Source organism: Epinephelus lanceolatus, chromosome 17 (assembly GCF_041903045.1).
Source record: "Epinephelus lanceolatus isolate andai-2023 chromosome 17, ASM4190304v1, whole genome shotgun sequence".
Taxonomy (NCBI): domain Eukaryota; kingdom Metazoa; phylum Chordata; class Actinopteri; order Perciformes; family Serranidae; genus Epinephelus; species Epinephelus lanceolatus.
This window is the reverse complement of record NC_135750.1, coordinates 36,364,537-36,390,127: the sequence shown is the minus strand read 5'-3', so window position 1 is coordinate 36,390,127 and position 25,591 is coordinate 36,364,537.

Here is a 25,591-nt window from a genome sequence, read left to right as displayed (position 1 = left end):
AAACTTCTGTCAATCCTGGAGTTGCGCCAAAGTCAAAGATGTGCAGTGAACATTCTTCTTTTCTTACGAGTTTGTCTGTAGTCCGGAATCTTTCCTTCTAGCATCTTCTGTGTTGTGTCGCAGTAGCAGAAGAAGTTGTGCTCCTTGCAGAGATTTGCCTTTCTTAAATACTGATAGAATCCACTTCCATCCAACTCCGCCCTCCTTTAAATGAAGTTTCAATGGTCTTTAGTATTGTAAGTAAACAATGGCACTATTTGTACAGTATGTTCAGACGACCATCATGGGTACTTAAATGTATGCATACCATTTGCAGTTGATGAGTGGTCAATTAGAATCCAAAGACTTTTACTGATGCAACTCATTGCCACACAATGACCTCCAGTTGCAACTCCATCAAAAGTACTTCAAAGCAATACAAAGAAGAGCAGTTGGCACTGAAGATGTCCTCCAAAAGTCATGTTCTGCCAAAAGATCCCTAGACAATTAAAGAGACAGTGGGACTTGCTGCTTGTTTTTCAAAATAAATGTATATTAAATTCATGCAGGCAGTAGGCACAAATTCATGTCCCAACCCCAAAACACTTCCTTTATTTTCCCCAAACCCAGGGACCAATAGTGAAAGGCATATTTGAAATTCTCAAAAGACATACAGCTAACCCACTTGAAGATGCAGAGGTCAGCAACACTACCCCAACAAGAAGCACTTACTGCATTCAGAAGTCAAGACGGTGCTTGTGTTTGGGTAATGTTGGTGCCGATTTTACGCGTTTGACAGGTCGTGTGAAAAAGATGGAATATCATTTTTTTCCACAGCTTGGAGAGAAATTTCTGTTGAAGCACTCACAACTAAGACAACCCCAAAGTGAAGCACTTATGAAGACAAGAATCATCAGTGTCTCTATTTGAGGTGATCTGAGAGTGAACATATAGCTTCCAATACATTCAGGTGATTTTGTCAAGTAAAACTGCCCCAACAAGTAGCACTTACTGATTTAACAGTCAAGTCAATGCTAAAGTTAGGGTAATAGGAATGACTTAAAAGAATGTCCGTATTCTTCAACCTGCAACACACAATGTACAATGCCTTATCTGGGAAATGACAGGTCAGCAACACTACCCCAACAAGAAGCACTTACTGCATTCAGGATTCAAGTCAGTGCTTGTGTTTGGGTCATGTTAATGCCAACTTTATTCATTCCTCTGCTCATATCATCATGATGTAAACTGACTTCTTCTGCAGCTGTCCAGTACAATGTCTGATGAAGCATTCACAACCAAGACAACACCAAAGTGAAGCTGCGCCAAAGTCAAAGATGTGCAGTGAACATTCTCCTTTACTTACGAGTTTGTCTGTAGTCCGGAATCTTTCCTTCTAGCATCTTTTGTGTTGTGTCACAGTAGCAGAAGAAGTTGTGCTCCTTGCAGAGATTTGCCTTTCTTAAATACTGATAGAATCCACTTCCATCCAACTCCGCCCTCCTTTAAATGAAGTTTCAATGGTCTTTAGTATTGTAAGTAAACAATGGCACTATTTGTACAGTATGTTCAGACGACCATCATGGGTACTTAAATGTATGCATACCATTTGCAGTTGATGAGTGGTCAATTAGAATCCAAAGACTTTTACTGATGCAACTCATTGCCACACAATGACCTCCAGTTGCAACTCCATCAAAAGTACTTCAAAGCAATACAAAGAAGAGCAGTTGGCACTGAAGATGTCCTCCAAAAGTCATGTTCTGCCAAAAGATCCCTAGACAATTAAAGAGACACTGTTTGTTTTTCAAAATAAATGTATATTAAATTCATGCAGGCAGTAGGCACAAATTCATGTCCCAACCCCAAAACACTTCCTTTATTTTCCCCAATCCCAAGGACCAACAGTGAAAGGCATATTTGAAATTCTCAAAAGACATACAGTTAACCCACGTGAAGATGCAGAGGTCAGCAACACTACCCCAACAAGAAGCACTTACTGCATTCAGAAGTCAAGACGGTGCTTGTGTTTGGGTAATGTTGGTGCCGATTTTACACGTTTGACAGGTCATGTGAAAAAGATGGAATATCATTTTTTTCCACAGCTTGGAGAGAAATTTCTGTTGAAGCACTCACAACTAAGACAACCCCAAAGTGAAGCACTTATGAAGACAAGAATCATCAGTGTCTCTATTTGAGGTGATCTGAGAGTGAACATATAGCTTCCAATACATTCAGGTGATTTTGTCAAGTAAAACTGCCCCAACAAGTAGCACTTACTGATTTAACAGTCAAGTCAATGCTAAAGTTAGGGTAATAGGAATGACTTAAAAGAATGTCCATATTCTTCAACCTGCAACACACAATGTACAATGCCTTATCTGGGAAATGACAGGTCAGCAACACTACCCCAACAAGAAGCACTTACTGCATTCAGGATTCAAGTCAGTGCTTGTGTTTGGGTCATGTTAATGCCAACTTTATTCATTCCTCTGCTCATATCATCATGATGTAAACTGACTTCTTCTGCAGCTGTCCAGTACAATGTCTGATGAAGCATTCACAACCAAGACAACCCCAAAGTGAAGCACTTATGAACACATGAATCATCAGTGTCTCTATTTGAGGTGATCTGAGAGTGAACATATAGCTTCCAATACATTCAGGTGATTTTGTCAAGTAAAACTGCCCCAACAAGTAGCACTTACTGATTTAACAGTCAAGTCAATGCTAAAGTTAGGGTAATAGTAATGACTTAAAAGAATGTCCGTATTCTTCAACCTGCAACACACAATGTACAATGCCTTATCTGGGAAATGACAGGTCAGCAACACTACCCCAACAAGAAGCACTTACTGTATTCAGGATTCAAGTCAGTGCTTGTGTTTGGGTAAAGTTAATGCCAACTTTATTCATTCCTCTGCTCATATCATCATGATGTAAATTGACTTCTTCTGCAGCTGTCCAGTACAATGTCTGATGAAGCATTTACAATCAAGACAACCCCAAAGCGAAGCACTTATGAACACACAAATCATCAGTGTCTCTATTTGAGGTGATCTGAATGGGATTCCAATGATAGCTAACCTCAGTCTTCAGCATATGTCTTGTTCAACTGCCTCAAAAAAAAGCACTTACTGAATTCAAACTTCTGTCAATCCTGGAGTTGCGCCAAAGTCAAAGATGTGCAGTGAACATTCTTCTTTTCTTACGAGTTTGTCTGTAGTCCGGAATCTTTCCTTCTAGCATCTTCTGTGTTGTGTCGCAGTAGCAGAAGAAGTTGTGCTCCTTGCAGAGATTTGCCTTTCTTAAATACTGATAGAATCCACTTCCATCCAACTCCGCCCTCCTTTAAATGAAGTTTCAATGGTCTTTAGTATTGTAAGTAAACAATGGCACTATTTGTACAGTATGTTCAGACGACCATCATGGGTACTTAAATGTATGCATACCATTTGCAGTTGATGAGTGGTCAATTAGAATCCAAAGACTTTTACTGATGCAACTCATTGCCACACAATGACCTCCAGTTGCAACTCCATCAAAAGTACTTCAAAGCAATACAAAGAAGAGCAGTTGGCACTGAAGATGTCCTCCAAAAGTCATGTTCTGCCAAAAGATCCCTAGACAATTAAAGAGACAGTGGGACTTGCTGCTTGTTTTTCAAAATAAATGTATATTAAATTCATGCAGGCAGTAGGCACAAATTCATGTCCCAACCCCAAAACACTTCCTTTATTTTCCCCAAACCCAGGGACCAATAGTGAAAGGCATATTTGAAATTCTCAAAAGACATACAGCTAACCCACTTGAAGATGCAGAGGTCAGCAACACTACCCCAACAAGAAGCACTTACTGCATTCAGAAGTCAAGACGGTGCTTGTGTTTGGGTAATGTTGGTGCCGATTTTACGCGTTTGACAGGTCGTGTGAAAAAGATGGAATATCATTTTTTTCCACAGCTTGGAGAGAAATTTCTGTTGAAGCACTCACAACTAAGACAACCCCAAAGTGAAGCACTTATGAAGACAAGAATCATCAGTGTCTCTATTTGAGGTGATCTGAGAGTGAACATATAGCTTCCAATACATTCAGGTGATTTTGTCAAGTAAAACTGCCCCAACAAGTAGCACTTACTGATTTAACAGTCAAGTCAATGCTAAAGTTAGGGTAATAGGAATGACTTAAAAGAATGTCCGTATTCTTCAACCGGCAACACACAATGTACAATGCCTTATCTGGGAAATGACAGGTCAGCAACACTACCCCAACAAGAAGCACTTACTGCATTCAGGATTCAAGTCAGTGCTTGTGTTTGGGTCATGTTAATGCCAACTTTATTCATTCCTCTGCTCATATCATCATGATGTAAACTGACTTCTTCTGCAGCTGTCCAGTACAATGTCTGATGAAGCATTCACAACCAAGACAACACCAAAGTGAAGCTGCGCCAAAGTCAAAGATGTGCAGTGAACATTCTCCTTTACTTACGAGTTTGTCTGTAGTCCGGAATCTTTCCTTCTAGCATCTTTTGTGTTGTGTCACAGTAGCAGAAGAAGTTGTGCTCCTTGCAGAGATTTGCCTTTCTTAAATACTGATAGAATCCACTTCCATCCAACTCCGCCCTCCTTTAAATGAAGTTTCAATGGTCTTTAGTATTGTAAGTAAACAATGGCACTATTTGTACAGTATGTTCAGACGACCATCATGGGTACTTAAATGTATGCATACCATTTGCAGTTGATGAGTGGTCAATTAGAATCCAAAGACTTTTACTGATGCAACTCATTGCCACACAATGACCTCCAGTTGCAACTCCATCAAAAGTACTTCAAAGCAATACAAAGAAGAGCAGTTGGCACTGAAGATGTCCTCCAAAAGTCATGTTCTGCCAAAAGATCCCTAGACAATTAAAGAGACACTGTTTGTTTTTCAAAATAAATGTATATTAAATTCATGCAGGCAGTAGGCACAAATTCATGTCCCAACCCCAAAACACTTCCTTTATTTTCCCCAATCCCAAGGACCAACAGTGAAAGGCATATTTGAAATTCTCAAAAGACATACAGTTAACCCACGTGAAGATGCAGAGGTCAGCAACACTACCCCAACAAGAAGCACTTACTGCATTCAGAAGTCAAGACGGTGCTTGTGTTTGGGTAATGTTGGTGCCGATTTTACACGTTTGACAGGTCATGTGAAAAAGATGGAATATCATTTTTTTCCACAGCTTGGAGAGAAATTTCTGTTGAAGCACTCACAACTAAGACAACCCCAAAGTGAAGCACTTATGAAGACAAGAATCATCAGTGTCTCTATTTGAGGTGATCTGAGAGTGAACATATAGCTTCCAATACATTCAGGTGATTTTGTCAAGTAAAACTGCCCCAACAAGTAGCACTTACTGATTTAACAGTCAAGTCAATGCTAAAGTTAGGGTAATAGGAATGACTTAAAAGAATGTCCATATTCTTCAACCTGCAACACACAATGTACAATGCCTTATCTGGGAAATGACAGGTCAGCAACACTACCCCAACAAGAAGCACTTACTGCATTCAGGATTCAAGTCAGTGCTTGTGTTTGGGTCATGTTAATGCCAACTTTATTCATTCCTCTGCTCATATCATCATGATGTAAACTGACTTCTTCTGCAGCTGTCCAGTACAATGTCTGATGAAGCATTCACAACCAAGACAACCCCAAAGTGAAGCACTTATGAACACATGAATCATCAGTGTCTCTATTTGAGGTGATCTGAGAGTGAACATATAGCTTCCAATACATTCAGGTGATTTTGTCAAGTAAAACTGCCCCAACAAGTAGCACTTACTGATTTAACAGTCAAGTCAATGCTAAAGTTAGGGTAATAGTAATGACTTAAAAGAATGTCCGTATTCTTCAACCTGCAACACACAATGTACAATGCCTTATCTGGGAAATGACAGGTCAGCAACACTACCCCAACAAGAAGCACTTACTGTATTCAGGATTCAAGTCAGTGCTTGTGTTTGGGTAAAGTTAATGCCAACTTTATTCATTCCTCTGCTCATATCATCATGATGTAAATTGACTTCTTCTGCAGCTGTCCAGTACAATGTCTGATGAAGCATTTACAATCAAGACAACCCCAAAGCGAAGCACTTATGAACACACAAATCATCAGTGTCTCTATTTGAGGTGATCTGAATGGGATTCCAATGATAGCTAACCTCAGTCTTCAGCATATGTCTTGTTCAACTGCCTCAAAAAAAAGCACTTACTGAATTCAAACTTCTGTCAATCCTGGAGTTGCGCCAAAGTCAAAGATGTGCAGTGAACATTCTTCTTTTCTTACGAGTTTGTCTGTAGTCCGGAATCTTTCCTTCTAGCATCTTCTGTGTTGTGTCACAGTAGCAGAAGAAGTTGTGCTCCTTGCAGAGATTTGCCTTTCTTAAATACTGATAGAATCCACTTCCATCCAACTCCGCCCTCCTTTAAATGAAGTTTCAATGGTCTTTAGTATTGTAAGTAAACAATGGCACTATTTGTACAGTATGTTCAGACGACCATCATGGGTACTTAAATGTATGCATACCATTTGCAGTTGATGAGTGGTCAATTAGAATCCAAAGACTTTTACTGATGCAACTCATTGCCACACAATGACCTCCAGTTGCAACTCCATCAAAAGTACTTCAAAGCAATACAAAGAAGAGCAGTTGGCACTGAAGATGTCCTCCAAAAGTCATGTTCTGCCAAAAGATCCCTAGACAATTAAAGAGACAGTGGGACTTGCTGCTTGTTTTTCAAAATAAATGTATATTAAATTCATGCAGGCAGTAGGCACAAATTCATGTCCCAACCCCAAAACACTTCCTTTATTTTCCCCAAACCCAGGGACCAATAGTGAAAGGCATATTTGAAATTCTCAAAAGACATACAGCTAACCCACTTGAAGATGCAGAGGTCAGCAACACTACCCCAACAAGAAGCACTTACTGCATTCAGAAGTCAAGACGGTGCTTGTGTTTGGGTAATGTTGGTGCCGATTTTACGCGTTTGACAGGTCGTGTGAAAAAGATGGAATGTCATTTTTTTCCACAGCTTGGAGAGAAATTTCTGTTGAAGCACTCACAACTAAGACAACCCCAAAGTGAAGCACTTATGAAGACAAGAATCATCAGTGTCTCTATTTGAGGTGATCTGAGAGTGAACATATAGCTTCCAATACATTCAGGTGATTTTGTCAAGTAAAACTGCCCCAACAAGTAGCACTTACTGATTTAACAGTCAAGTCAATGCTAAAGTTAGGGTAATAGGAATGACTTAAAAGAATGTCCATATTCTTCAACCTGCAACACACAATGTACAATGCCTTATCTGGGAAATGACAGGTCAGCAACACTACCCCAACAAGAAGCACTTACTGCATTCAGGATTCAAGTCAGTGCTTGTGTTTGGGTCATGTTAATGCCAACTTTATTCATTCCTCTGCTCATATCATCATGATGTAAACTGACTTCTTCTGCAGCTGTCCAGTACAATGTCTGATGAAGCATTCACAACCAAGACAACCCCAAAGTGAAGCACTTATGAACACATGAATCATCAGTGTCTCTATTTGAGGTGATCTGAGAGTGAACATATAGCTTCCAATACATTCAGGTGATTTTGTCAAGTAAAACTGCCCCAACAAGTAGCACTTACTGATTTAACAGTCAAGTCAATGCTAAAGTTAGGGTAATAGTAATGACTTAAAAGAATGTCCGTATTCTTCAACCTGCAACACACAATGTACAATGCCTTATCTGGGAAATGACAGGTCAGCAACACTACCCCAACAAGAAGCACTTACTGTATTCAGGATTCAAGTCAGTGCTTGTGTTTGGGTAAAGTTAATGCCAACTTTATTCATTCCTCTGCTCATATCATCATGATGTAAATTGACTTCTTCTGCAGCTGTCCAGTACAATGTCTGATGAAGCATTTACAATCAAGACAACCCCAAAGCGAAGCACTTATGAACACACAAATCATCAGTGTCTCTATTTGAGGTGATCTGAATGGGATTCCAATGATAGCTAACCTCAGTCTTCAGCATATGTCTTGTTCAACTGCCTCAAAAAAAAGCACTTACTGAATTCAAACTTCTGTCAATCCTGGAGTTGCGCCAAAGTCAAAGATGTGCAGTGAACATTCTTCTTTTCTTACGAGTTTGTCTGTAGTCCGGAATCTTTCCTTCTAGCATCTTCTGTGTTGTGTCGCAGTAGCAGAAGAAGTTGTGCTCCTTGCAGAGATTTGCCTTTCTTAAATACTGATAGAATCCACTTCCATCCAACTCCGCCCTCCTTTAAATGAAGTTTCAATGGTCTTTAGTATTGTAAGTAAACAATGGCACTATTTGTACAGTATGTTCAGACGACCATCATGGGTACTTAAATGTATGCATACCATTTGCAGTTGATGAGTGGTCAATTAGAATCCAAAGACTTTTACTGATGCAACTCATTGCCACACAATGACCTCCAGTTGCAACTCCATCAAAAGTACTTCAAAGCAATACAAAGAAGAGCAGTTGGCACTGAAGATGTCCTCCAAAAGTCATGTTCTGCCAAAAGATCCCTAGACAATTAAAGAGACAGTGGGACTTGCTGCTTGTTTTTCAAAATAAATGTATATTAAATTCATGCAGGCAGTAGGCACAAATTCATGTCCCAACCCCAAAACACTTCCTTTATTTTCCCCAAACCCAGGGACCAATAGTGAAAGGCATATTTGAAATTCTCAAAAGACATACAGCTAACCCACTTGAAGATGCAGAGGTCAGCAACACTACCCCAACAAGAAGCACTTACTGCATTCAGAAGTCAAGACGGTGCTTGTGTTTGGGTAATGTTGGTGCCGATTTTACGCGTTTGACAGGTCGTGTGAAAAAGATGGAATATCATTTTTTTCCACAGCTTGGAGAGAAATTTCTGTTGAAGCACTCACAACTAAGACAACCCCAAAGTGAAGCACTTATGAAGACAAGAATCATCAGTGTCTCTATTTGAGGTGATCTGAGAGTGAACATATAGCTTCCAATACATTCAGGTGATTTTGTCAAGTAAAACTGCCCCAACAAGTAGCACTTACTGATTTAACAGTCAAGTCAATGCTAAAGTTAGGGTAATAGGAATGACTTAAAAGAATGTCCGTATTCTTCAACCTGCAACACACAATGTACAATGCCTTATCTGGGAAATGACAGGTCAGCAACACTACCCCAACAAGAAGCACTTACTGCATTCAGGATTCAAGTCAGTGCTTGTGTTTGGGTCATGTTAATGCCAACTTTATTCATTCCTCTGCTCATATCATCATGATGTAAACTGACTTCTTCTGCAGCTGTCCAGTACAATGTCTGATGAAGCATTCACAACCAAGACAACACCAAAGTGAAGCTGCGCCAAAGTCAAAGATGTGCAGTGAACATTCTCCTTTACTTACGAGTTTGTCTGTAGTCCGGAATCTTTCCTTCTAGCATCTTTTGTGTTGTGTCACAGTAGCAGAAGAAGTTGTGCTCCTTGCAGAGATTTGCCTTTCTTAAATACTGATAGAATCCACTTCCATCCAACTCCGCCCTCCTTTAAATGAAGTTTCAATGGTCTTTAGTATTGTAAGTAAACAATGGCACTATTTGTACAGTATGTTCAGACGACCATCATGGGTACTTAAATGTATGCATACCATTTGCAGTTGATGAGTGGTCAATTAGAATCCAAAGACTTTTACTGATGCAACTCATTGCCACACAATGACCTCCAGTTGCAACTCCATCAAAAGTACTTCAAAGCAATACAAAGAAGAGCAGTTGGCACTGAAGATGTCCTCCAAAAGTCATGTTCTGCCAAAAGATCCCTAGACAATTAAAGAGACACTGTTTGTTTTTCAAAATAAATGTATATTAAATTCATGCAGGCAGTAGGCACAAATTCATGTCCCAACCCCAAAACACTTCCTTTATTTTCCCCAATCCCAAGGACCAACAGTGAAAGGCATATTTGAAATTCTCAAAAGACATACAGTTAACCCACGTGAAGATGCAGAGGTCAGCAACACTACCCCAACAAGAAGCACTTACTGCATTCAGAAGTCAAGACGGTGCTTGTGTTTGGGTAATGTTGGTGCCGATTTTACACGTTTGACAGGTCATGTGAAAAAGATGGAATATCATTTTTTTCCACAGCTTGGAGAGAAATTTCTGTTGAAGCACTCACAACTAAGACAACCCCAAAGTGAAGCACTTATGAAGACAAGAATCATCAGTGTCTCTATTTGAGGTGATCTGAGAGTGAACATATAGCTTCCAATACATTCAGGTGATTTTGTCAAGTAAAACTGCCCCAACAAGTAGCACTTACTGATTTAACAGTCAAGTCAATGCTAAAGTTAGGGTAATAGGAATGACTTAAAAGAATGTCCGTATTCTTCAACCTGCAACACACAATGTACAATGCCTTATCTGGGAAGTGCAACACTACCCCAACAAGAAGCACTTACTGCATTCAGGATTCAAGTCAGTGCTTGTGTTTGGGTAATGTTAATGCCAACTTTATTCATTCCTCTGCTCATATCATCATGATGTAAACTGACTTCTTCTGCAGCTGTCCAGTACAATGTCTGATGAAGCATTCACAACCAAGACAACCCCAAAGTGAAGCACTTATGAACACATGAATCATCAGTGTCTCTATTTGAGGTGATCTGAGAGTGAACATATAGCTTCCAATACATTCAGGTGATTTTGTCAAGTAAAACTGCCCCAACAAGTAGCACTTACTGATTTAACAGTCAAGTCAATGCTAAAGTTAGGGTAATAGGAATGACTTAAAAGAATGTCCGTATTCTTCAACCTGCAACACACAATGTACAATGCCTTATCTGGGAAATGACAGGTCAGCAACACTACCCCAACAAGAAGCACTTACTGCATTCAGGATTCAAGTCAGTGCTTGTGTTTGGGTAAAGTTAATGCCAACTTTATTCATTCCTCTGCTCATATCATCATGATGTAAATTGACTTCTTCTGCAGCTGTCCAGTACAATGTCTGATGAAGCATTTACAACCAAGACAACCCCAAAGCGAAGCACTTATGAACACACAAATCATCAGTGTCTCTATTTGAGGTGATCTGAATGGGATTCCAATGATATTTAACCTCAGTCTTCAGCATATGTCTTGTTCAACTGCCTCAAAAAAAAGCACTTACTGAATTCAAACTTCTGTCAATCCTGGAGTTGCGCCAAAGTCAAAGATGTGCAGTGAACATTCTTCTTTTCTTACGAGTTTGTCTGTAGTCCGGAATCTTTCCTTCTAGCATCTTCTGTGTTGTGTCACAGTAGCAGAAGAAGTTGTGCTCCTTGCAGAGATTTGCCTTTCTTAAATACTGATAGAATCCACTTCCATCCAACTCCGCCCTCCTTTAAATGAAGTTTCAATGGTCTTTAGTATTGTAAGTAAACAATGGCACTATTTGTACAGTATGTTCAGACGACCATCATGGGTACTTAAATGTATGCATACCATTTGCAGTTGATGAGTGGTCAATTAGAATCCAAAGACTTTTACTGATGCAACTCATTGCCACACAATGACCTCCAGTTGCAACTCCATCAAAAGTACTTCAAAGCAATACAAAGAAGAGCAGCTGGCACTGAAGATGTCCTCCAAAAGTCATGTTCTGCCAAAAGATCCCTAGACAATTAAAGAGACAGTGGGACTTGCTGCTTGTTTTTCAAAATAAATGTATATTAAATTCATGCAGGCAGTAGGCACAAATTCATGTCCCAACCCCAAAACACTTCCTTTATTTTCCCCAAACCCAGGGACCAATAGTGAAAGGCATATTTGAAATTCTCAAAAGACATACAGCTAACCCACTTGAAGATGCAGAGGTCAGCAACACTACCCCAACAAGAAGCACTTACTGCATTCAGAAGTCAAGACGGTGCTTGTGTTTGGGTAATGTTGGTGCCGATTTTACGCGTTTGACAGGTCGTGTGAAAAAGATGGAATATCATTTTTTTCCACAGCTTGGAGAGAAATTTCTGTTGAAGCACTCACAACTAAGACAACCCCAAAGTGAAGCACTTATGAAGACAAGAATCATCAGTGTCTCTATTTGAGGTGATCTGAGAGTGAACATATAGCTTCCAATACATTCAGGTGATTTTGTCAAGTAAAACTGCCCCAACAAGTAGCACTTACTGATTTAACAGTCAAGTCAATGCTAAAGTTAGGGTAATAGGAATGACTTAAAAGAATGTCCGTATTCTTCAACCTGCAACACACAATGTACAATGCCTTATCTGGGAAATGACAGGTCAGCAACACTACCCCAACAAGAAGCACTTACTGCATTCAGGATTCAAGTCAGTGCTTGTGTTTGGGTCATGTTAATGCCAACTTTATTCATTCCTCTGCTCATATCATCATGATGTAAACTGACTTCTTCTGCAGCTGTCCAGTACAATGTCTGATGAAGCATTCACAACCAAGACAACCCCAAAGTGAAGCTGCGCCAAAGTCAAAGATGTGCAGTGAACATTCTCCTTTACTTACGAGTTTGTCTGTAGTCCGGAATCTTTCCTTCTAGCATCTTTTGTGTTGTGTCACAGTAGCAGAAGAAGTTGTGCTCCTTGCAGAGATTTGCCTTTCTTAAATACTGATAGCATCCACTTCCATCCAACTCCGCCCTCCTTTAAATGAAGTTTCAATGGTCTTTAGTATTGTAAGTAAACAATGGCACTATTTGTACAGTATGTTCAGACGACCATCATGGGTACTTAAATGTATGCATACCATTTGCAGTTGATGAGTGGTCAATTAGAATCCAAAGACTTTTACTGATGCAACTCATTGCCACACAATGACCTCCAGTTGCAACTCCATCAAAAGTACTTCAAAGCAATACAAAGAAGAGCAGTTGGCACTGAAGATGTCCTCCAAAAGTCATGTTCTGCCAAAAGATCCCTAGACAATTAAAGAGACACTGTTTGTTTTTCAAAATAAATGTATATTAAATTCATGCAGGCAGTAGGCACAAATTCATGTCCCAACCCCAAAACACTTCCTTTATTTTCCCCAATCCCAAGGACCAACAGTGAAAGGCATATTTGAAATTCTCAAAAGACATACAGTTAACCCACGTGAAGATGCAGAGGTCAGCAACACTACCCCAACAAGAAGCACTTACTGCATTCAGAAGTCAAGACGGTGCTTGTGTTTGGGTAATGTTGGTGCCGATTTTACACGTTTGACAGGTCATGTGAAAAAGATGGAATATCATTTTTTTCCACAGCTTGGAGAGAAATTTCTGTTGAAGCACTCACAACTAAGACAACCCCAAAGTGAAGCACTTATGAAGACAAGAATCATCAGTGTCTCTATTTGAGGTGATCTGAGAGTGAACATATAGCTTCCAATACATTCAGGTGATTTTGTCAAGTAAAACTGCCCCAACAAGTAGCACTTACTGATTTAACAGTCAAGTCAATGCTAAAGTTAGGGTAATAGGAATGACTTAAAAGAATGTCCGTATTCTTCAACCTGCAACACACAATGTACAATGCCTTATCTGGGAAATGACAGGTCAGCAACACTACCCCAACAAGAAGCACTTACTGCATTCAGGATTCAAGTCAGTGCTTGTGTTTGGGTAATGTTAATGCCAACTTTATTCATTCCTCTGCTCATATCATCATGATGTAAACTGACTTCTTCTGCAGCTGTCCAGTACAATGTCTGATGAAGCATTCACAACCAAGACAACCCCAAAGTGAAGCACTTATGAACACATGAATCATCAGTGTCTCTATTTGAGGTGATCTGAGAGTGAACATATAGCTTCCAATACATTCAGGTGATTTTGTCAAGTAAAACTGCCCCAACAAGTAGCACTTACTGATTTAACAGTCAAGTCAATGCTAAAGTTAGGGTAATAGTAATGACTTAAAAGAATGTCCGTATTCTTCAACCTGCAACACACAATGTACAATGCCTTATCTGGGAAATGACAGGTCAGCAACACTACCCCAACAAGAAGCACTTACTGTATTCAGGATTCAAGTCAGTGCTTGTGTTTGGGTAAAGTTAATGCCAACTTTATTCATTCCTCTGCTCATATCATCATGATGTAAATTGACTTCTTCTGCAGCTGTCCAGTACAATGTCTGATGAAGCATTTACAATCAAGACAACCCCAAAGCGAAGCACTTATGAACACACAAATCATCAGTGTCTCTATTTGAGGTGATCTGAGAGTGAACATATAGCTTCCAATACATTCAGGTGATTTTGTCAAGGAAAACTGCCCCAACAAGTAGCACTTACTGATTTAACAGTCAAGTCAATGCTAAAGTTAGGGTAATAGGAATGACTTAAAAGAATGTCCGTATTCTTCAACCTGCAACACACAATGTACAATGCCTTATCTGGGAAATGACAGGTCAGCAACACTACCCCAACAAGAAGCACTTACTGTATTCAGGATTCAAGTCAGTGCTTGTGTTTGGGTAAAGTTAATGCCAACTTTATTCATTCCTCTGCTCATATCATCATGATGTAAACTGACTTCTTCTGCAGCTGTCCAGTACAATGTCTGATGAAGCATTTACAACCAAGACAACCCCAAAGCGAAGCACTTATGAACACACAAATCATCAGTGTCTGTATTTGAGGTGATCTGAATGGTATTCCAATGATAGCTAACCTCAGTCTTCAGCATATGTCTTGTTCAACCGCCTCAAAAATAAGCACTTACTGAATTCAAACTTCTGTCAATCCTGTAGTTGCGCCAAAGTCAAAGATGTGCAGCGAACATTCTTCTTTTCTTACGAGTTTGTCTGTAGTCTGGAATCTTTCCTTCTAGCATCTTCTGTGTTGTGTCACAGTAGCAGAAGAAGTTGTGCTCCTTGCAGAGATTTGCCTTTCTTAAATACTGATAGCATCCACTTCCATCCAACTCCGCCCTCCTTTAAATGAAGTTTCAATGGTCTTTAGTATTGTAAGTAAACAATGGCACTATTTGTACAGTATGTTCAGACGACCATCATGGGTACTTAAATGTATGCATACCATTTGCAGTTGATGAGTGGTCAATTAGAATCCAAAGACTTTTACTGATGCAACTCATTGCCACACAATGACCTCCAGTTGCAACTCCATCAAAAGTACTTCAAAGCAATACAAAGAAGAGCAGTTGGCACTGAAGATGTCCTCCAAAAGTCATGTTCTGCCAAAAGATCCCTAGACAATTAAAGAGACACTGTTTGTTTTTCAAAATAAATGTATATTAAATTCATGCAGGCAGTAGGCACAAATTCATGTCCCAACCCCAAAACACTTCCTTTATTTTCCCCAATCCCAAGGACCAACAGTGAAAGGCATATTTGAAATTCTCAAAAGACATACAGTTAACCCACTTGAAGATGCAGAGGTCAGCAACGCTACCCCAACAAGAAGCACTTACTGCATTCAGAAGTCAAGACGGTGCTTGTGTTTGGGTAATGTTGGTGCCGATTTTACGCGTTTGACAGGTCGTGTGAAAAAGATGGAATATCATTTTTTTCCACAGCTTGGAGAGAAATTTCTGTTGAAGCACTCACAACTAAGATAACCCCAAAGTGAAGCACTTATGAAGACAAGAATCATCAGTGTCTCTATTTGAGGTGATCTGAGAGTGAACATACAGCTTCCAATACATTCAGGTGATTTTGTCAAGGAAAACTGCCCCAACAAGTAGCACTTACTGATTTAACAGTCAAGTCAATGCTAAAGTTAGGGTAATAGGAATGACTTAAAAGAATGTCCATATTCTTCAACCTGCAACACACAATGTACAATGCCTTATCTGGGAAATGACAGGTCAGCAACACTACCCCAACAAGAAGCACTTACTGCATTCAGGATTCAAGTCAGTGCTTGTGTTTGGGTCATGTTAATGCCAACTTTATTCATTCCTCTGCTCATATCATCATGATGTAAACTGACTTCTTCTGCAGCTGTCCAGTACAATGTCTGATGAAGCATTCACAACCAAGACAACCCCAAAGTGAAGCACTTATGAACACATGAATCATCAGTGTCTCTATTTGAGGTGATCTGAGAGTGAACATATAGCTTCCAATACATTCAGGTGATTTTGTCAAGGAAAACTGCCCCAACAAGTAGCACTTACTGATTTAACAGTCAAGTCAATGCTAAAGTTAGGGTAATAGGACTGACTTAAAAGAATGTCCATATTCTTCAACCTGCAACACACAATGTAGAATGCCTTATCTGGGAAATGACAGGTCAGCAACACTACCCCAACAAGAAGCACTTACTGCATTCAGGATTCAAGTCAGTGCTTGTGTTTGGGTAAAGTTAATGCCAACTTTATTCATTCCTCTGCTCATATCATCATGATGTAAACTGACTTCTTCTGCAGCTGTCCAGTACAATGTCTGATGAAGCATTCACAACCAAGACAACCCCAAAGTGAAGCACTTATGAACACATGAATCATCAGTGTCTCTATTTGAGGTGATCTGAGAGTGAACATATAGCTTCCAATACATTCAGGTGATTTTGTCAAGGAAAACTGCCCCAACAAGTAGCACTTACTGATTTAACAGTCAAGTCAATGCTAAAGTTAGGGTAATAGGACTGACTTAAAAGAATGTCCATATTCTTCAACCTGCAACACACAATGTAGAATGCCTTATCTGGGAAATGACAGGTCAGCAACACTACCCCAACAAGAAGCACTTACTGCATTCAGGATTCAAGTCAGTGCTTGTGTTTGGGTAAAGTTAATGCCAACTTTATTCATTCCTCTGCTCATATCATCATGATGTAAACTGACTTCTTCTGCAGCTGTCCAGTACAATGTCTGATGAAGCATTCACAACCAAGACAACCCCAAAGTGAAGCACTTATGAACACATGAATCATCAGTGTCTCTATTTGAGGTGATCTGAGAGTGAACATATAGCTTCCAATACATTCAGGTGATTTTGTCAAGGAAAACTGCCCCAACAAGTAGCACTTACTGATTTAACAGTCAAGTCAATGCTAAAGTTAGGGTAATAGGAATGACTTAAAAGAATGTCCGTATTCTTCAACCTGCAACACACAATGTACAATGCCTTATCTGGGAAATGACAGGTCAGCAACACTACCCCAACAAGAAGCACTTACTGTATTCAGGATTCAAGTCAGTGCTTGTGTTTGGGTAAAGTTAATGCCAACTTTATTCATTCCTCTGCTCATATCATCATGATGTAAACTGACTTCTTCTGCAGCTGTCCAGTACAATGTCTGATGAAGCATTTACAACCAAGACAACCCCAAAGCGAAGCACTTAAGAACACACAAATCATCAGTGTCTGTATTTGAGGTGATCTGAATGGTATTCCAATGATAGCTAACCTCAGTCTTCAGCATATGTCTTGTTCAACCGCCTCAAAAATAAGCACTTACTGAATTCAAACTTCTGTCAATCCTGTAGTTGCGCCAAAGTCAAAGATGTGCAGCGAACATTCTTCTTTTCTTACGAGTTTGTCTGTAGTCTGGAATCTTTCCTTCTAGCATCTTCTGTGTTGTGTCACAGTAGCAGAAGAAGTTGTGCTCCTTGCAGAGATTTGCCTTTCTTAAATACTGATAGCATCCACTTCCATCCAACTCCGCCCTCCTTTAAATGAAGTTTCAATGGTCTTTAGTATTGTAAGTAAACAATGGCACTATTTGTACAGTATGTTCAGACGACCATCATGGGTACTTAAATGTATGCATACCATTTGCAGTTGATGAGTGGTCAATTAGAATCCAAAGACTTTTACTGATGCAACTCATTGCCACACAATGACCTCCAGTTGCAACTCCATCAAAAGTACTTCAAAGCAATACAAAGAAGAGCAGTTGGCACTGAAGATGTCCTCCAAAAGTCATGTTCTGCCAAAAGATCCCTAGACAATTAAAGAGACACTGTTTGTTTTTCAAAATAAATGTATATTAAATTCATGCAGGCAGTAGGCACAAATTCATGTCCCAACCCCAAAACACTTCCTTTATTTTCCCCAATCCCAAGGACCAACAGTGAAAGGCATATTTGAAATTCTCAAAAGACATACAGTTAACCCACTTGAAGATGCAGAGGTCAGCAACGCTACCCCAACAAGAAGCACTTACTGCATTCAGAAGTCAAGACGGTGCTTGTGTTTGGGTAATGTTGGTGCCGATTTTACGCGTTTGACAGGTCGTGTGAAAAAGATGGAATATCATTTTTTTCCACAGCTTGGAGAGAAATTTCTGTTGAAGCACTCACAACTAAGATAAGCCCAAAGTGAAGCACTTATGAAGACAAGAATCATCAGTGTCTCTATTTGAGGTGATCTGAGAGTGAACATACAGCTTCCAATACATTCAGGTGATTTTGTCAAGGAAAACTGCCCCAACAAGTAGCACTTACTGATTTAACAGTCAAGTCAATGCTAAAGTTAGGGTAATAGTAATGACTTAAAAGAATGTCCATATTCTTCAACCGGCAACACACAATGTACAATGCCTTATCTGGGAAATGACAGGTCAGCAACACTACCCCAACAAGAAGCACTTACTGCATTCAGGATTCAAGTCAGTGCTTGTGTTTGGGTAAAGTTAATGCCAACTTTATTCATTCCTCTGCTCATATCATCATGATGTAAATTGACTTCTTCTGCAGCTGTCCAGTACAATGTCTGATGAAGCATTTACAACCAAGACAACCCCAAAGCGAAGCACTTATGAACACACAAATCATCAGTGTCTCTATTTGAGGTGATCTGAATGGGATTCCAATGATAGCTAACCTCAGTCTTCAGCATATGTCTTGTTCAACTGCCTCAAAAAAAAGCACTTACTGAATTCAAACTTCTGTCAATCCTGTAGTTGCGCCAAAGTCAAAGATGTGCAGTGAACATTCTTCTTTTCTTACGAGTTTGTCTGTAGTCCGGAATCTTTCCTTCTAGCATCTTCTGTGTTGTGTCACAGTAGCAGAAGAAGTTGTGCTCCTTGCAGAGATTTGCCTTTCTTAAATACTGATAGAATCCACTTCCATCCAACTCCGCCCTCCTTTAAATGAAGTTTCAATGGTCTTTAGTATTGTAAGTAAACAATGGCACTATTTGTACAGTATGTTCAGACGACCATCATGGGTACTTAAATGTATGCATACCATTTGCAGTTGATGAGTGGTCAATTAGAATCCAAAGACTTTTACTGATGCAACTCATTGCCACACAATGACCTCCAGTTGCAACTCCATCAAAAGTACTTCAAAGCAATACAAAGAAGAGCAGTTGGCACTGAAGATGTCCTCCAAAAGTCATGTTCTGCCAAAAGATCCCTAGACAATTAAAGAGACACTGTTTGTTTTTCAAAATAAATGTATATTAAATTCATGCAGGCAGTAGGCACAAATTCATGTCCCAACCCCAAAACACTTCCTTTATTTTCCCCAATCCCAAGGACCAACAGTGAAAGGCATATTTGAAATTCTCAAAAGACATACAGTTAACCCACGTGAAGATGCAGAGGTCAGCAACACTACCCCAACAAGAAGCACTTACTGCATTCAGAAGTCAAGACGGTGCTTGTGTTTGGGTAATGTTGGTGCCGATTTTACGCGTTTGACAGGTCGTGTGAAAAAGATGGAATGTCATTTTTTTCCACAGCTTGGAGAGAAATTTCTGTTGAAGCACTCACAACTAAGACAACCCCAAAGTGAAGCACTTATGAAGACAAGAATCATCAGTGTCTCTATTTGAGGTGATCTGAGAGTGAACATATAGCTTCCAATACATTCAGGTGATTTTGTCAAGTAAAACTGCCCCAACAAGTAGCACTTACTGATTTAACAGTCAAGTCAATGCTAAAGTTAGGGTAATAGGAATGACTTAAAAGAATGTCCATATTCTTCAACCTGCAACACACAATGTACAATGCCTTATCTGGGAAATGACAGGTCAGCAACACTACCCCAACAAGAAGCACTTACTGCATTCAGGATTCAAGTCAGTGCTTGTGTTTGGGTCATGTTAATGCCAACTTTATTCATTCCTCTGCTCATATCATCATGATGTAAACTGACTTCTTCTGCAGCTGTCCAGTACAATGTCTGATGAAGCATTCACAACCAAGACAACCCCAAAGTGAAGCACTTATGAACACATGAATCATCAGTGTCTCTATTTGAGGTGATCTGAGAGTGAACATATAGCTTCCAATACATTCAGGTGATTTTGTCAAGTAAAACTGCCCCAACAAGTAGCACTTACTGATTTAACAGTCAAGTCAATGCTAAAGTTAGGGTAATAGTAATGACTTAAAAGAATGTCCGTATTCTTCAACCTGCAACACACAATGTACAATGCCTTATCTGGGAAATGACAGGTCAGCAACACTACCCCAACAAGAAGCACTTACTGTATTCAGGATTCAAGTCAGTGCTTGTGTTTGGGTAAAGTTAATGCCAACTTTATTCATTCCTCTGCTCATATCATCATGATGTAAATTGACTTCTTCTGCAGCTGTCCAGTACAATGTCTGATGAAGCATTTACAATCAAGACAACCCCAAAGCGAAGCACTTATGAACACACAAATCATCAGTGTCTCTATTTGAGGTGATCTGAATGGGATTCCAATGATAGCTAACCTCAGTCTTCAGCATATGTCTTGTTCAACTGCCTCAAAAAAAAGCACTTACTGAATTCAAACTTCTGTCAATCCTGGAGTTGCGCCAAAGTCAAAGATGTGCAGTGAACATTCTTCTTTTCTTACGAGTTTGTCTGTAGTCCGGAATCTTTCCTTCTAGCATCTTCTGTGTTGTGTCACAGTAGCAGAAGAAGTTGTGCTCCTTGCAGAGATTTGCCTTTCTTAAATACTGATAGAATCCACTTCCATCCAACTCCGCCCTCCTTTAAATGAAGTTTCAATGGTCTTTAGTATTGTAAGTAAACAATGGCACTATTTGTACAGTATGTTCAGACGACCATCATGGGTACTTAAATGTATGCATACCATTTGCAGTTGATGAGTGGTCAATTAGAATCCAAAGACTTTTACTGATGCAACTCATTGCCACACAATGACCTCCAGTTGCAACTCCATCAAAAGTACTTCAAAGCAATACAAAGAAGAGCAGTTGGCACTGAAGATGTCCTCCAAAAGTCATGTTCTGCCAAAAGATCCCTAGACAATTAAAGAGACAGTGGGACTTGCTGCTTGTTTTTCAAAATAAATGTATATTAAATTCATGCAGGCAGTAGGCACAAATTCATGTCCCAACCCCAAAACACTTCCTTTATTTTCCCCAAACCCAGGGACCAATAGTGAAAGGCATATTTGAAATTCTCAAAAGACATACAGCTAACCCACTTGAAGATGCAGAGGTCAGCAACACTACCCCAACAAGAAGCACTTACTGCATTCAGAAGTCAAGACGGTGCTTGTGTTTGGGTAATGTTGGTGCCGATTTTACGCGTTTGACAGGTCGTGTGAAAAAGATGGAATATCATTTTTTTCCACAGCTTGGAGAGAAATTTCTGTTGAAGCACTCACAACTAAGACAACCCCAAAGTGAAGCACTTATGAAGACAAGAATCATCAGTGTCTCTATTTGAGGTGATCTGAGAGTGAACATATAGCTTCCAATACATTCAGGTGATTTTGTCAAGTAAAACTGCCCCAACAAGTAGCACTTACTGATTTAACAGTCAAGTCAATGCTAAAGTTAGGGTAATAGGAATGACTTAAAAGAATGTCCGTATTCTTCAACCTGCAACACACAATATACAATGACTTATCTGGGAAATGACAGGTCAGCAACACTACCCCAACAAGAAGCACTTACTGCATTCAGGATTCAAGTCAGTGCTTGTGTTTGGGTCATGTTAATGCCAACTTTATTCATTCCTCTGCTCATATCATCATGAAGTAAACTGACTTCTTCTGCAACTGTGCAGTACAATGTCTGATGAAGCATTCACAACCAAGACAAACCCAAAGTGAAGCACTCATGAACACATGAATCATCAGTGTCTCTATTTGAGGTGATCTGAGAGTGAACATACAGCTTCCAATACATTCAGGTGATTTTGTCAAGGAAAACTGCCCCAACAAGTAGCACTTACTGATTTAACAGTCAAGTCAATGCTAAAGTTAGGGTAATAGGAATGACTTAAAAGAATGTCCATATTCTTCAACCTGCAACACACAATGTAGAATGCCTTATCTGGGAAATGACAGGTCAGCAACACTACCCCAACAAGAAGCACTTACTGCATTCAGGATTCAAGTCAGTGCTTGTGTTTGGGTCATGTTAATGCCAACTTTATTCATTCCTCTGCTCATATCATCATGATGTAAACTGACTTCTTCTGCAGCTGTCCAGTACAATGTCTGATGAAGCATTCACAACCAAGACAACCCCAAAGTGAAGCACTTATGAACACATGAATCATCAGTGTCTCTATTTGAGGTGATCTGAGAGTGAACATATAGCTTCCAATACATTCAGGTGATTTTGTCAAGGAAAACTGCCCCAACAAGTAGCACTTACTGATTTAACAGTCAAGTCAATGCTAAAGTTAGGGTAATAGGAATGACTTAAAAGAATGTCCGTATTCTTCAACCTGCAACACACAATGTACAATGCCTTATCTGGGAAATGACAGGTCAGCAACACTACCCCAACAAGAAGCACTTACTGTATTCAGGATTCAAGTCAGTGCTTGTGTTTGGGTAAAGTTAATGCCAACTTTATTCATTCCTCTGCTCATATCATCATGATGTAAACTGACTTCTTCTGCAGCTGTCTAGTACAATGTCTGATGAAGCATTTACAACCAAGACAACCCCAAAGCGAAGCACTTATGAACACACAAATCATCAGTGTCTGTATTTGAGGTGATCTGAATGGTATTCCAATGATAGCTAACCTCAGTCTTCAGCATATGTCTTGTTCAACCGCCTCAAAAATAAGCACTTACTGAATTCAAACTTCTGTCAATCCTGTAGTTGCGCCAAAGTCAAAGATGTGCAGCGAACATTCTTCTTTTCTTACGAGTTTGTCTGTAGTCTGGAATCTTTCCTTCTAGCATCTTCTGTGTTGTGTCACAGTAGCAGAAGAAGTTGTGCTCCTTGCAGAGATTTGCCTTTCTTAAATACTGATAGCATCCACTTCCATCCAACTCCGCCCTCCTTTAAATGAAGTTTCAATGGTCTTTAGTATTGTAAGTAAACAATGGCACTATTTGTACAGTATGTTCAGACGACCATCATGGGTACTTAAATGTATGCATACCATTTGCAGTTGATGAGTGGTCAATTAGAATCCAAAGACTTTTACTGATGCAACTCATTGCCACACAATGACCTCCAGTTGCAACTCCATCAAAAGTACTTCAAAGCAATACAAAGAAGAGCAGTTGGCACTGAAGATGTCCTCCAAAAGTCATGTTCTGCCAAAAGATCCCTAGACAATTAAAGAGACACTGTTTGTTTTTCAAAATAAATGTATATTAAATTCATGCAGGCAGTAGGCACAAATTCATGTCCCAACCCCAAAACACTTCCTTTATTTTCCCCAATCCCAAGGACCAACAGTGAAAGGCATATTTGAAATTCTCAAAAGACATACAGTTAACCCACTTGAAGATGCAGAGGTCAGCAACGCTACCCCAACAAGAAGCACTTACTGCATTCAGAAGTCAAGACGGTGCTTGTGTTTGGGTAATGTTGGTGCCGATTTTACGCGTTTGACAGGTCGTGTGAAAAAGATGGAATATCATTTTTTTCCACAGCTTGGAGAGAAATTTCTGTTGAAGCACTCACAACTAAGATAACCCCAAAGTGAAGCACTTATGAAGACAAGAATCATCAGTGTCTCTATTTGAGGTGATCTGAGAGTGAACATATAGCTTCCAATACATTCAGGTGATTTTGTCAAGGAAAACTGCCCCAACAAGTAGCACTTACTGATTTAACAGTCAAGTCAATGCTAAAGTTAGGGTAATAGTAATGACTTAAAAGAATGTCCATATTCTTCAACCTGCAACACACAATGTACAATGCTTTATCTGGGAAATGACAGGTCAGCAACACTACCCCAACAAGAAGCACTTACTGCATTCAGGATTCAAGTCAGTGCTTGTGTTTGGGTCATGTTAATGCCAACTTTATTCATTCCTCTGCTCATATCATCATGATGTAAACTGACTTCTTCTGCAGCTGTCCAGTACAATGTCTGATGAAGCATTCACAACCAAGACAACCCCAAAGTGAAGCACTTATGAACACATGAATCATCAGTGTCTCTATTTGAGGTGATCTGAGAGTGAACATATAGCTTCCAATACATTCAGGTGATTTTGTCAAGTAAAACTGCCCCAACAAGTAGCACTTACTGATTTAACAGTCAAGTCAATGCTAAAGTTAGGGTAATAGTAATGACTTAAAAGAATGTCCGTATTCTTCAACCTGCAACACACAATGTACAATGCCTTATCTGGGAAATGACAGGTCAGCAACACTACCCCAACAAGAAGCACTTACTGTATTCAGGATTCAAGTCAGTGCTTGTGTTTGGGTAAAGTTAATGCCAACTTTATTCATTCCTCTGCTCATATCATCATGATGTAAATTGACTTCTTCTGCAGCTGTCCAGTACAATGTCTGATGAAGCATTTACAATCAAGACAACCCCAAAGCGAAGCACTTATGAACACACAAATCATCAGTGTCTCTATTTGAGGTGATCTGAATGGGATTCCAATGATAGCTAACCTCAGTCTTCAGCATATGTCTTGTTCAACTGCCTCAAAAAAAAGCACTTACTGAATTCAAACTTCTGTCAATCCTGGAGTTGCGCCAAAGTCAAAGATGTGCAGTGAACATTCTTCTTTTCTTACGAGTTTGTCTGTAGTCCGGAATCTTTCCTTCTAGCATCTTCTGTGTTGTGTCACAGTAGCAGAAGAAGTTGTGCTCCTTGCAGAGATTTGCCTTTCTTAAATACTGATAGAATCCACTTCCATCCAACTCCGCCCTCCTTTAAATGAAGTTTCAATGGTCTTTAGTATTGTAAGTAAACAATGGCACTATTTGTACAGTATGTTCAGACGACCATCATGGGTACTTAAATGTATGCATACCATTTGCAGTTGATGAGTGGTCAATTAGAATCCAAAGACTTTTACTGATGCAACTCATTGCCACACAATGACCTCCAGTTGCAACTCCATCAAAAGTACTTCAAAGCAATACAAAGAAGAGCAGTTGGCACTGAAGATGTCCTCCAAAAGTCATGTTCTGCCAAAAGATCCCTAGACAATTAAAGAGACACTGTTTGTTTTTCAAAATAAATGTATATTAAATTCATGCAGGCAGTAGGCACAAATTCATGTCCCAACCCCAAAACACTTCCTTTATTTTCCCCAAACCCAGGGACCAATAGTGAAAGGCATATTTGAAATTCTCAAAAGACATACAGCTAACCCACTTGAAGATGCAGAGGTCAGCAACACTACCCCAACAAGAAGCACTTACTGCATTCAGAAGTCAAGACGGTG